Source organism: Zonotrichia albicollis, chromosome Z, assembly GCF_047830755.1.
Source record: "Zonotrichia albicollis isolate bZonAlb1 chromosome Z, bZonAlb1.hap1, whole genome shotgun sequence".
In the NCBI taxonomy this organism is placed as follows: Eukaryota; Metazoa; Chordata; class Aves; order Passeriformes; family Passerellidae; genus Zonotrichia; species Zonotrichia albicollis.
The window spans coordinates 45092849-45107073 of NC_133860.1; positions in this window are offsets into that span (position 1 = coordinate 45092849).

Below are 14225 nucleotides of genomic sequence, written 5' to 3' on the forward strand. Positions count from 1 at the left end.
TCCACAAGGACAGCAGCAGAAAAAGGAAGACCAGAGAAAACCTGGCCCCATGCTCAAGTGGGCAGGCAACCCTGTGACAATAGACATAGGAGTAGTCAATGTCTTCTTCACCTTTCTGATTACTGAACTTGCTCTCAGTGATCTCAGGGAACAGTGGGAAAATCCAGAGCAAAGTACATTCGGTCCCAGTGGAGTATGGTCAGATCAGGGAATATGTATAGGCAAACTACACCTATAGACTCCATGGCCCCGATGCAATCGACCCAAAGTGCTGGGGGTGCTGGCCTGTGTCCTTACAGGCTGCAGTGGACCCCCAATGTGGGGGTGCTGGCCTGTGTTCTTAAGGCTGCAATGGGCCCACAATGTGGGGGTACTGGCCTGTGTCCCTACAGGCTACAATGGACCCCCAATGTGGGGGTGTTGGCCTGTGTCCTTACAGGCTATGATGGACCCCCAATGTGGGGGTGCTGGCCTGTGTCCTTATAGGCTGCAATGGGCCCCCAATGTGAGGGTGCTGGCCTGTGTCCTTACACGCTATGATGGACCCCCAATGTGGGGGTGCTGGCCTGTGTCCTTAAGGCTGCAATGGGCCCACAATGTGGGGGTACTGGCCTGTGTCCTTACACGCTATGATGGACCCCCAATGTGGGGGTGCTGGCCTGTGTCCTTAAGGCTGCCATGGACCCCCAATGTGGGGGTGCTGGCCTGTGTCCTTACAGGCTATGATGGACCCCCAATGTGGGGGTGCTGGCCTGTGTCCTTAAGGCTGCAATGGGCCCACAATGTGGGGGTACTGGCCTGTGTCCTTACAGGCTACAATGGACCCCCAATGTGGGGGTGCTGGCCTGTGTCCTTATAGGCTGCAATGGGCCCACAATGTGGGGGTGCTGGCCTGTTTCCCTACAGGCTGCAATGAATCCCCAATGTGGGGTGCTGGCCTGTGTCCTTACAGGCTGCCATGGACCCCCAATGTGGGCGTGCTGGCCTGTGTCCTTACAGGGTGCTTGCAACCAAAAGAGGGTAAGGAGAGAGCTGTGAGCAGTGGCAGGAATCAAGGGTCTCTCCTGTCTTCAAGAAGGGGAAGGGGAATCTGAGGAACTGGATGGAGCCTGTGAAGTCTCACCTCAGTCCCTGGAAATGTGGTGAAGCAGCTAATCCTGGAAGCCATTTCAGGGATGTCTGCAAGAAAGCATCTGCAAGTAGCTGGTATGGACTTACGAAGTGGAAAATCTGCCCAACCAAGCCAATGGCCTTGCACAGCAAGGTGACTGGCTTGGGGTATGTACCGTAGGAAAGAAAGACTGAGAAATAGTTACTCAGAACAATGGCCAGAAGAAAACTAGGTTCCTGCTGTGTGTAATAGATTCAAGAAATGTTTACTTACCATAAATTTGGATGCCTGCTGGATAATTTTTACATTAACATTGACAGCTGCTTGCTATGGCAGATGAAAGTACAGTGCTGCTGCCCTCTTTGTGTTTCTTTCTTATTTTGGTACTGAGTCTCCATTAGCATTTCTGGAGGAGTAAATACGTTGATTGGGAAAAGATGACTTTCTTTTAAATATTTGACATGGGTGTGTTATCAAGACATCAAGAGAAAAATGCAAAGATAAAGGAGATGCTGTTTGTCACTGTCTGCATCTTCAGACACCCACCACTACAAAAAATGTACTTTATTTTTAGGATGAACTGTAATAGAGCTGACTGCCACCAAGTGACATCTCTTTTATGAGTGGACTATGTTCAGCAACTATCGTGAATTTTGCTGTTAGAGCTGAGGAAATGTTCCTCACCTTAGACCACCTCCTTTTCTGCTTGGGTCACTCTCCCTGCCAAACAAAGGAAGGCAAAACCATGATTAAAAACTGCTAAACTAGCCACAGATACCCAGAATGGGATGTGTCCTGTCTCAGTCTCTTAACAGAAGGCAGTATTAGATATATTAGAAGGACATGCAAGAAAGGCTGTCACTAACAACTCAGCACAAAAGAGAAGCCTTTTTTAGCATTCTCATGGAAATGGCACAATGATTTTTTGATGGTAATTAGTCTTTGACAGCTTTTTGTAGCAGGATGCCATGCTGCCACTATCTGTTATCCAGTCCTTCCATAATCCTCCAAGCCTACTAATAATAGATCCCATATGGGCTTATCTGCATGAAACTATTTCCTAATATTAATATTACATGCTTTTTCCTTACGTTTGTTCTGTTCTACTATTATAAAGGCCAAATAAAAGAGGCATTTTCCCCAGACCTATCACCAATATTTTATCTTTGTATGGATCCCTCTTTTTCATCATGGATGAAATCCTGCCTAAAGAGAACTACTGCAGTGACTTCTGTGAGCCAAAACCACGTATCTTTTCCCCTTGATTCTTGAGCTATTGACTTTCTCCTTTGAAAGAAATTTTGCTTAACACCCCAGTGCTCTGTCATTACTTTTGTTCTTCTGTTACTGTTACATCTGTCTTGAGCTACAGTGAGCAAAATCAAATGTTTTTTATAGACTGTACCATCACCATGGTTATCTGTATTATTTGCTTGGAATAGAAAAAGATGAGTGTGCCTGAGTGGGAGGTAAAAAAAGACTATCAGGTGAGATATATTAGGAAGTGTCTAAAAAGACTAATATTGCCAAGTTAAATTTTTGATTTTTAGTGCATTTCTGTGTATTAAATTTATATGCACCCAAGTATGTGGAAGAACATTTTCTGTGATTTCTTTCAAAAGTTTGATCTGTGTAAAAGCTGAGCAAGATTGATGTTTCTGACAAGTTACATTGGGTACAGGACTTCAGTACTGATGCCCAAGTAATACTGGCATTTCTAGCTTAGTGATGGGCAGCACCAAGGGTGTGGATGTTTCTCTGGAGCTACAGGTGCCTCTCACTTTGGGAAGTTGTACCTCAGCTGCTCCAGGACTCATCATAGAAACAGGAATCAGCAAACCAGCAGCCTTTACCTGGAACTGATGTGTTCAATGATGTTTTCAAGAGCTGCTTGGGGGTTTTTGCATGATGTTGCCTTTGTGTAGAAACATGTTCCTTGTAGGTATACCAAACTCCCAGGTGGCTGGCACTTACCTTTCTCTCACCTGTGCTTTCATGATGAAGGACATCTGCCACAGGGAGAAGACGATAACTTGAAAAGTTTTGTCTTTGTAGGTGGTTTCAGTCCAATTAACAAAGTAGGCTAATTCTGGTGAATGTTCATCTTTGTGACACATCCAGGCAATCTAAGTAGGACAAGGAAACTGATGTACTTCTCTGTTGCTGATTCTGAAATGATACTTTAGGCATTACATGCTTACCTACCACTCTCTATGCAAACAATAACTATATCCTTGCCCTCAGCTGACACCAAAAAAACACTATTTGTGCTGTGACTAGCTTTAAGTCTTCAAAACAGACACAAAATTCATAGGAAGACCTAGGAAAATTTTTCTGCAATTTTTCCATGCAGCTCCTTCTCCCCTCTTAAACAGACAGAGAACCACAGCCACAAAAGAAGCGAAGTTCTGTAAACATATGAGAGCATGACCATGTTACACAGTTTGGAGGACAGCCATGTTCTATGAGGCAGGGTTTTACTATGACACACTGTGTTTCTTAAGCTAGAAGTTAAATAAAAAAGGCAGTAGGAAGTATCTCTGTGTGTGCTACTTGAGAAGCCCCTGTCCTGTCTGATGTGTGTGATGCTCTCTTTGCTCTCATAATGACAATCTAACAGAGAGGGGTCAGGAGCCCAGTGTTCTAGGATTAGAAGGTTATGTGTTGTAGCAGGGACATTGGTAGGAAGGTTGTACAGTTGTCATTTTAAGTGTATGAAAGATACAGACCAGTAAAAGAGCAAACAGGCAGTGCAGGTTATGCAATATTTTGGTAAAAACTGGATTAACTTCTGGCTGTAATATTGTCATAAAAGTAGCAGAGTAAAAGTCTGAATAAAACAAAAAGAAAGTGATTGCACAACATGTATTTTTATTTACAGCCTTGTCTCCTAGACTACTTCCTTTCTTGGGAATTTATCTCATAAACTGCAATTTATTCGTGGTGATCTTAGACACAGATTCCTCTTGGAATCTTTTGTTTTGTTGGTCAGATACAAAAGAGTAATAGGTTTAGGTTTTGCGGTTGGTTTTTTGTTTGTTTGTTTGGTTGGTTGGTTGGTTGTTGTTGTTTTTGATTTAAGGGAAATGCCATTCCAAAGGGATTTCATACTGTGCCGTGTAATACAGCTGTGTTTTTGTTACCTGCTTCTATTAAATCCTAAGTTCAAAATGCCACTCCCTACAGTTCTGGCCAGCTACTCTGTGTGGAGTCTTGCAATTTTGAAGACAATGAAAGCATTGCCTTCAGAAAAAAGAAAATCAATTATTGAGCAGGAGATAGCAAGAAATAAAGAACCCACCATTTTTAATAGCTGATTTTGGAATTTTACCTTACCACTAATTGCAGCAGTGTTATAAGCAAAAAGGAATCCCATGTTAGTGAGTTTATAAATTCCATTTCGAATGAACTTCAAGCAGCACCATTCCAGGGTAAAAGTGTATGATCTGAAATCATTAGATTGGATCCACTCTTGGAGTACAGTTCTGCTGAACCCTGCTGAACAATGCTGGCATATGTAATAGCCTCACAGATACACGGTGCCTCATCTCTTGTCAGAGCAAGTTACACCCCAGCCTTTAATTCACACTAACCCAGCTGAAGTTTGGCACAGATGTGCAACAGTCCTTGGCTATTTCCGAGTCAATCAGACTGTCATTTACTTTGTTTCTGCAGTACAACATCGTTGATTAAAACCCAGTTTGTGGGGTAAACATCTAGTGATTTTGCCTTTAGAAAAATTGATCTGCTGATGCATCTCCACCAGTTGCAATCTTTCCCTTCTGAAGAGTGGAGGTGAAAAGGGAAATAAAGTGCAACAGGACTAACATTTCTCAGAAAAAATTGATTAACATGTACTAAGACAATTGTGAAGAAATAAAGTTCAACAAAACACAGCATTATCATAAGCCTCAAGTTTTGTGCATTGCAAATAATTATATCTTTCATTTTACACTAATCCAACAGCAGATAATTATTATTCTGTGCTAACAGCCAGTTGTATTAACATTCTCCCCAGTTATGTCCACAGACATTCATAACAACATGCTGGGTATGGAAAAGATTTGCAAATGTTCTGACAATTTTATCTCTTTAGTGTTGGAATTGCTTTTCAAATTCAGACAGGTAGACAGACCAGTCCTGTTCTCATCAAGCTTAATGATAATTTGAACATTGATTTCAAAAGAAGCAGCACTGGACTTCTGTCGAACATGAAATTTAAGATAAGAGTGGTGGTGAAGGAAGGCTCTCATTCCAACCTGCCAGTCTCTGTCGTGTGTGTGTGAATAGAAGGTAGGTAACATAATATGCTTGTCACTCAGGAGATGCATACCCATTTTCTGGTTTGATTTCATGCCCATCCTTTACAGCATTTTTTGATAATACATGAAAAATTCCTGGACCACTTCCTCTGCTTATGTAATAGGTGTAAAACCTGTGACTTCCTAAGAACTGGTCTGGCATGGTGCTCTCTAGGTGAGGACACAGGCTGTGATGTGTGCTGCACTACAGACAAACAAGCACTGTTGTCCTTACAAGTAACTAGCTGTATGACTTTTTAAATGTAGGATTAATTTTGTTGAAAGCAATACCGCTTATCATAGAGTGACAGAATGGCTGAGGCTGGAAGGGACCTCTAGAGGTCTTCTGGTCCAGCCCCTACTCAGGCAGGGCTACCTGGAGCTGGCTGCCCCAGCCTTTGTTCAGATGCTCTGCTGCCTTTAGGTGCTTATACACACTGACAAGGTGAAACCTTTGAGTGTGTCTGCTTCTCTGAACAGCTTCCTGTGGGGATCATGTATGATCCTTTTATTGTTTTATATTTCTCAGCAAGAGAGTTGTAATATGTACTGATACGGACCAAATAGATTAGAAAAAAAAATTGAAATGCTGTGGATTTGAACTTTGAACATTTCACATGCAGATGTTATGGTACTGCAGTGTAAGTAAAAAGATTTACAGGATGTCTTTCACAGACAAATTCTGAAGTGCTACCATCTTTTATGAAGAATTAGCTCTCCATTTTGATTCTCTTACTGTAAGCTCAAAATAATCAAACAGTTAATCAGTTCCTTACTTTTGCCATAGCAATTCTGTTTAAGAAGCAAAGCACTCATAAGAACCAAGACCTGATTTATGTGCTAATTGTTATTAGCACAAAGAAACAGGCACTATTTGAGAATCCTTGTCCTACCTTCAAACACACGAATGAAATTTTTGTTTGCAGTCAAGATATTGCTTCTTGGACACCTGTCTATGAGTGGGCTCAGAGATGCTGCCCTTTCCAAGGGACTCTGCTGAAGAAAAGACATTGCAAATGGCATGGGGACTCTAGAGCAGTTTTCCAAAATGCTTAAGGCAGGTTGCTGTAGCTCCATCCCACTCCTAGGATCCTAGGCATTGTGAACTTGCCTTGTGCTTGGGTTCTCACATCAGAGTGAATCAAGACCAAGTGATGAAAAGTGTTCCCATGATGTCTTTCCTGGCCTCTGTCACTTCTGTCAGTCCCATTAGGCTCAATTGCCTGAAATGTTTAAGTGATGCAATCCTGGCAACACCCCCACCTTGGCAAGCCACATCTCCAGTTGCTGTGGGAGCTCTCAGAGGTCCCTTTTTCAGGAACAGGTGTGCAGTTAATTAGTTGGAGAGATTTAAATACAGGATCAGACTTCATGAAAGGGGAAAGACCACAGGAGAATCCCCAGGGTGAGTACAGCTTGCAAACAAAGCACAGGTGATTGAGCCCTTCAGGGTAACCAGTGCTGTGGTTTAACCCCTGGCAAGTGCAGATGGGCAGAGAACTGTTCCCAACGTTTTACTGTGCAGATAGCTAATGTAGAGCAAAACTAAACTGGACAGATAAACCCTTCCTTCTCAAGCCAAGCAGCTGTTGCATTAATCCTGCACTTGTTCCATCCTCCGGTCACACTCCCTCTCGCAGCTCTCCCTGTCCATCTGTCCACCACTCATTCCAGTGTCCCCAAGGACTTAGTGGTTCTCAGGACCAAAGAGAGCACCAAAGGACACAGCATTTGGATGGCTCCCAGGCCTGCTCACCCAGGCCTGTAACATAAATGGTATTTCAGCAGAAAAGTTTACTGTTATGGGTGGGTGGTGTTCAAAGCACAGGCACAGGGACTCAAAAAGAGAGAACAAAACCCTGAATTGCTAAAGAAGGCAGGTAGTGTATATTCAACACCAGACAGCAACGTTTGTAAAGAGCCTTTGAGACCCATGGGTCTATCCATGGAAACAGCTAATTATCATAAGAAGAAAGGAAGGGAGGTTTTTCCTGAAACAATAGTGGGACAGGGGACACGTAAGCAGATAGCAAGTGCCACCTCTAGATGAGAGTGAAAGGTGAATCCTGGAATCACTGCTTCTAATTTTCAGCACTTAGCAGTATTTCTTGTTTGTTGTCCCACTTTGCCTGTCCAGCCTGTTTTGTTGTGTGGTTCCTGGCAGGATGCTGTCTGAAGCTCTCCTGCAGTTATTGTCCATAAACATGGTATATTTCTGTCGACTACTGTCATGCTTTGTTCCCTGAGGTGGTGGAATTTTGTTGTGAATTATGATATAAAAGTCTAATTTTTGCCCTAACTCTGTCATGAGGTACTATTTTTGCTGGCTAACCGGTGTCAATGTATGATGTAATGTCCTTGGCACAGTAACATTTTTTGCTACCAGAGTTGAAAACTGCTGGATGGCCTTATTATATTACAAATCCTATGGAGACTACAATAACCATAATCTAAATTAAAATACAATACCTTCCTTCCTAAATTACTAGACCCAGAGGGATTGAGTGAAGGACATTGGTGAGTACCTTAGGTAATCAACTAATATGTTTCAATAACTGCTGTTTTGCAAGTGATATTCTATGTGTTTTCATCAATCTATTCCCATTTGTGGCATAAACTGTATTTGTCTCCAAGCTCTCTAATGATATTATTGTGATAGGCAAGAAAGAAATTACAGTCATCTGTAGAGAATGTTGAAAATGTTGAAGACCACAAATGGAAGGCAAAATCTAAAAATTTTAGATAAATCAACACAACTCAGTACCACTAAGATTTCTTCAGAATAACTTGCATCAAAGGTTAGAATCAATCCTATGTGTAGGTACAAAATATTGTAAATACCTATGTGGAAAAAAGGTTCTTTTTTTCTTGTCAAATGTCATTTATATTCCAACTGCACTGTGTTCTTGTGCTATTGCTAACTAGCAGGTCTTTTTGCTTTTCAGTTTAAATCAAATAAAAAATAAATTACATGGACTCTAACACACATCAAAGAAGGAAGCAGAGCTGCTTCAGTGGATATTCTATTCCACTAAAAAGAAGAATGGATCCAGTTTCTAGAACTTATCCTGGGCATGGGGCTGACACCTAGGGAAGCTTTCTCTTTGCTGTCACAAGAACTTGCAAACGTCCTAATCAAAACAAAACCAAATCACATAAATTTCCCCTGCTCTCGTTAGCAGTGTTGCTTTGTTATGTTGTGAAAACAAAAAGGAGCAACAAAAACGTGTTACTGCTTTATTTTTCTGGTGTGAGGACACTGACAGGTCTGTCTGAGACCTGGTGATGTGGCTGTAACACAAATTGCCACTGCTAGGTTTTGAAATCTCTACGGGAAACACTCTATCATCACCCTCCACTGGCAGCAGGTTTCTCAGCGATGCTGGAGGGGTGAGCCAAGGCGCTGAGCTCCTGCAGGGATCCCGGTGTGGCTGCAGACCCCAGGCAGCGAGCAGGGAACGTGTCCCCATCCCTGCTGCCTTCCTGCCGGAGCAGCTCTGCTGCCAGCACCGCCCTTCCCTTCTCGGGGCCTGCCTGCGGCACCCCCGCCCTGGCACACCTACTGCCTCAAACACCGGGCACAATAATGGTAATTATTTTTATCCAGGAATCCTCCTGGGGCATAAAATGATGCTTTGACATTGTGAAGATGAGGAAGCTATTTAACATTCAGGCTGTAATCCCACAGTCCTTCCCTACCCACAGAAATCCTTGGATTTGAACATATACAGTGTGTTGCATGGACTTAGTGTCCTGCCTCATAGACAACTCAGCTTATGTTTAAACAGGATGAGTATGGAATATGTTTGATCTCTCCTGTTTACTCTCACCAGCCTCTGAAGTCGAAGACCTGCTTATGCAAGCAATTTGCAGGGAGCAAGAGGATGCAGAGGTATAGGTAGCTCCTGTAGCCCACTCAGTTTTTTGACAATAGGGTAGTTTCTATAACCCCTCGGATGCAGAATTTTTATATCCATCTCATGAACTTTGGTGTTGTGACAGCCATGGTTTCTGGGGAAATCTAAAGCACAGCCAAGTCTGATCTAGCTGTCTCTGCATCTAGACACGACTGACCTAATTATTCCAGGCATTTGTGCATCTTGAAGCTCTGCTGGTCACAAGTGGTTAGTAACAGTGTGCAAAAGAAACTGGCTCCCTACCCCCTTTCTGGGTTTGCAGGCAGCTCTTACCAGGGTGCCTCTGCTGTCTCACTCTCTTCCCCAGCATGCACCCTGGTCTGTGGTTTTGATACCCACTGTCATTCTGTATTTGGGTGCTTTCTTATTGCATAGCTGCTTTTAGACTGTTTAGAAACACAGCATATCTTCTCCTCCATTTTAGTTTCACAGCCTTCTCCACTGTCTGCAGCTGTAGCTGTTAAAAGAACTGTGCTGTGAAAGATATTCCCCTGAGCTGTGGGATTTGAGAAAATGGTTTCTTCATTGAATAATGTATTTTTGCACATGGCAATACTGTTTGCATAAGGAACTCAGATGGAGGATGGTGGGCAACAGGCAGATCACCAATGAAACACATTTTGTTACCAGGGAGTATGAGATCAAAGTTCAGTGTCTTCCTGAGATCCAGGAGATGGCTACAGAAATTCTGTGGTAAAATCACTAAGATATTGGAGCTGAGATGTGGACCCTCATGCTCTCTCTGTGACTAGTGTCCTAACTATTTATGTGCTGCTGCTGGATGCGTAATTAAAGCTGCCACACAAAGTGGGTGGACTCATTGTGGAGAACCCCCCTGCAAGAGCCCAACCTCAAAACCAGAAAAGTAGACAAAGGTGTATGGAACATGAGTCCCTTGTCCTCTGTGGTCAGAAAGAACCAAGACCTTCCCTCTCTGCTGCTCTGCTCACCCTTGAGCTTCATGCTGTTTCCTCTACTTTTGCTACACAGGCTGCAAAACCAAACATTTTTGATTGTTTGGAATGCTAAATTTAACTGGTACAAAAGGGGAAAAAAAAAAAGGTTTCCACTGAACTGGTAAGTGTAAATGGTCAAGTGAAGTGTGGAATGGTGGGACTTACTACCACGGTGAGGATGAGCAATTGCAGTGCCCATCCAGCAGTCTGATTACTCAGACTCCCTCTTCCCTGAACTCCACTGCTGGGCCACTCACCAGACTGCAATGGACAGCTGCCCCCATTTATCTTCTTCCTTTTCTAGCCTGTAGAAATGTGCTAGCATCAGCTGCCCTTCCTGTCTGGCTCTCATCTCTCAGTTGGCTGTGCTATTACTTTCAAAGCACTTTCAGATCTCATTTTTCTTCCTAGAAATGTTTATTGCTGGACTTCCTTACAGGTGAGCAAAATGAGGGATACAAGACAAGTCTGTCACCTGTTCAATCACTTTTAGAGTGAACCTCTCATGCACCTCCACAAGAAACAAGTGTAAGGCAGCTATGCAAAAACTAGGAACCATGTTTTTGCTTTTTGATCTTTTTTATGATTGCTTTGTGATCAGCAATTGTTTTTTGATTGTATTTTTTGTTTTGGTGTCATTTCCTAAAAACAACAGTTGCCTCATCTTTTATACAACTGACAGGATAAACATTCTTCTGGGAAAAAAATAAAAGCATCCACAGAAATATTTATCTACCTGTTTTGTGGATTTCACTCCTCTTTTTTTCCCTCCAATTTGTTTTACTGTTTTTACTATCACTTCTTTCTCTCCCAACACACAGCACTTGTGACCACCCTCCCACGCATCACAGGTGCCATCTTATCACCATGCCATGCCTGCAATCTTCTGAATCCTAAAGTGGCAATGCCCAAGACTGAGCAATTACAGGAGAATCTCAGGGGGTTGTTTATCTACACAAATACTATGTTTCTGGCACACATGCTGCAGGGAAAGTACAAATTCCTCGCCCAGGTTATGATTCAAAACAAAACAAAAAACCACAGAAGTTTAAAATAACAGAATACCGCCATCTGTATTTTTTCTAATCTGCTGAAAAATGTGTTTGTCTAGGTCCTGACGTAAGTTTTGTCCCTGGACTCATCGGTATTATAGAAAACAAGCAGATACCTTTTTCTTCCCAATCAGTATATTGTCCTTTTCTTTGTGCAGGCATTTTGAACTGAAACTGAACTAAAATAATCTGAATATTGTCCTAGGAGATCATTAATAAATGGCATGGAGTCACTCTACATATGTCCCCTTCATTGTTCCCTACATATGTCTCCTTCATTGTCTCCTTCTTCTTATCTTGTGTCCAAGAGGCAGATAACTGCAAATGGAGATTTGCAAAGCAGTGAAGAGGATTGATTTTAATGGCAGATGCATGGCTAATCCCATGCAATGCTTTCAGATTTCAACCCCCACTTCATAGTCAGCGGCTGGAAAAGGCTGCAGAGTTTATCTGTGAGCTAATGCACGTCTGCTCAGCATTCCTTTTCAGCACAGTCATGTGGGCACTGTGCACGGTGGCCCAGGAGGGCTGAGCGTATCAGAGGGGCTCCTGCAGCAGCTGCAGCATGACTGCAACTCTCTTCAAAGTGGTTTGGCTTGGCGTGGGGAAAGCCCCCATCTCTGGGCTCCCAGGCTTAGGGCTGAGATGGTGTGCACCCCAAGACTGTGTGTGTCCATCAGTGCAGTAGTGCTTCCTGAACTAAACCATGGGTGCTATTAAAGAAGGGTTTCTGGTGGGCCCCAGTGGTGTCCCAAGCACCTACATCAATCTGAGTCCTCAAAGAGCTCCTCTTTTGCCCTCTACAGAGCTCTGCACTTGTGCTCCTTCCCCAGCACAGGCTGCAGCAAGCTTCCTATGCAGCAGTCCATGCACCCATTCAGCTTGTGGCCCCTCTGCTGCCAGTTTTGGCAGCAGTGCCTCTGACTGGCACATGTAGGTCTCACTGTAACCTGCCCCTATTGTACTCGCCGTGTCCGTCAGAGCCCCCCTCAAAATGAGCTTTTGATGCATTTTCCTTGGAGGATATTAGCTGGCTGATGGGGAGTCCTCACATAGCTGCATGTCCTGGCATGATGATTAAAGGCTGCAAGGTAAAGTCACTGTTAATGGCAGAGCAGCAGGAGGGCAGTCTTGTGATGAAATAGGAGTTAAGTTTTCAAGTATGGCATTTCATTGTCACTAATAATGCCACTATTATGCCTATAGTATGGAGGGTTTTTTTCTGATATAAGAAAGCAACAAACGGTATTAGCCTTTTGGTATACCATGGTATCCACATAAGCTGTGGGGATATTACCGCAGGTAGAAATCTTGTCTTTGTAGTCAGGCTGGTGTGCAGGTGATGATGGATGCAAGCAGAGACTGGAGCTTCAGGGAGGGTGCCCAAATCGCAAGGAAAGGGTCAGAAGGAACCAAACGGCTGGGGAGGGTGGTCCCTTGTGCTGTCAAGGGACAGCCCTGCCCGCTTGTCTCGTCAGCAGCTGTGTCCCTCAGCTCCCAGGGCTGCCCTGAGAGCAGGGTGCTGTGGGGACTGCTGAGATGGTGGCGCTGCAGGCAGTGGGTGGGAATATAAACCTGTTTCTGGGTTAGAATTCCCAGGAACTCACAGCCTGCAAGGAGAGCCAGGTGAAATGCAATGCTCCCAAGGGTGACTGCAACAGCAGCTGGATCCCTGTCCCCAAGGTGGTGTCTCACCTCTTGCCAAGGGCAGAAGACCCTAGACTTGAACTTGTGGGCCTTCCTGTGGGGCCAGAAGTCCCAGGGTCCTCAGGAGCAAGTTGGGCACACCACCTGGAAACCTGCTGGGATTCATGGAGCCATCCGACAGAGCTCAAGCAGGAGGGAAAGCAGGAAAACCTGACATCTGCTTCCCACCCAGCTTCCAATGCTCAGATGCTTCTAACAGCATCAGTGCCCTTGAGGTTTCCATGTCCTCACTTAGATTTGTTTGAGCTCTGCAGAAGGCTCAAAGTTACTGCAGAAGAGGGAATATTCACAATCAGAAACAGCTGGCTCCCCCTTAGGACTTGTTTGCTTTGGATCTATGCTTAAATTATGCAGTTTTTAGCATCTGCACCTTGTTTCCAGATGAAAGGAAGCAGCTACAAAGCTCTGATGGGTAGAGCACAGTTGAATCAGCTTCCCTGTGAAATGAAGTTCCACACACCTCAGAGATGATCCTGAAGGATTTTCCATGTCCTTTTTGCACATTTTTTCACAAGTGAGGGCAAGTGAGGGATGGTATGGTGCACAGACAAGCCCAGCTGCGGTCGCATCTTTATTTTTTAAGTACATTTTGGTTGTCTTGTTGTATTTGGGTTTGTGTTTGATGTTCAGGTTTTTTGGCCGATGATTTGAGTTGTATGGATGTACGAGAGACATTTCCCTTCCCTGAAATGCCCAGGTGATGGGAGGTTTTGTATGGATGAATCACAAGATCTATGAGGTGCTACAGGCAGAATTACACAGACTGATTATCTGAAAAAAGCATAACTTGCAAATAGCCTTTATCACTTTAAAATATGTTTAAGAGCAGGGAAATGACCGTGTCAGTGATTCCCAAAGTGCTCAACAAAAGCCTCAGTATAATCTTAGAATGTTTTTTCCTGATTGTTGTCAGATGCTAATTAGGCAAACAAATGGACATTCACCAAAGAGGTCTGTATTTATTTCAGACTTGATTATGCTAACCTAGAAACAGGATCAGACAATAATCCAGAGGCTACTCTTTACCTTGTTGTTCAGTCGGCAGTAGACAACCATGTTGTGTCACGTATTTTAAGATATAGTGATTCAGAACAATCAAGTCAGGCTTTCTCTTTAGCCATTTCTGCTCTTCTTTGTGGAGAGATTTTACCTCTGAGTTCGGAGAAGATATATAATCACTC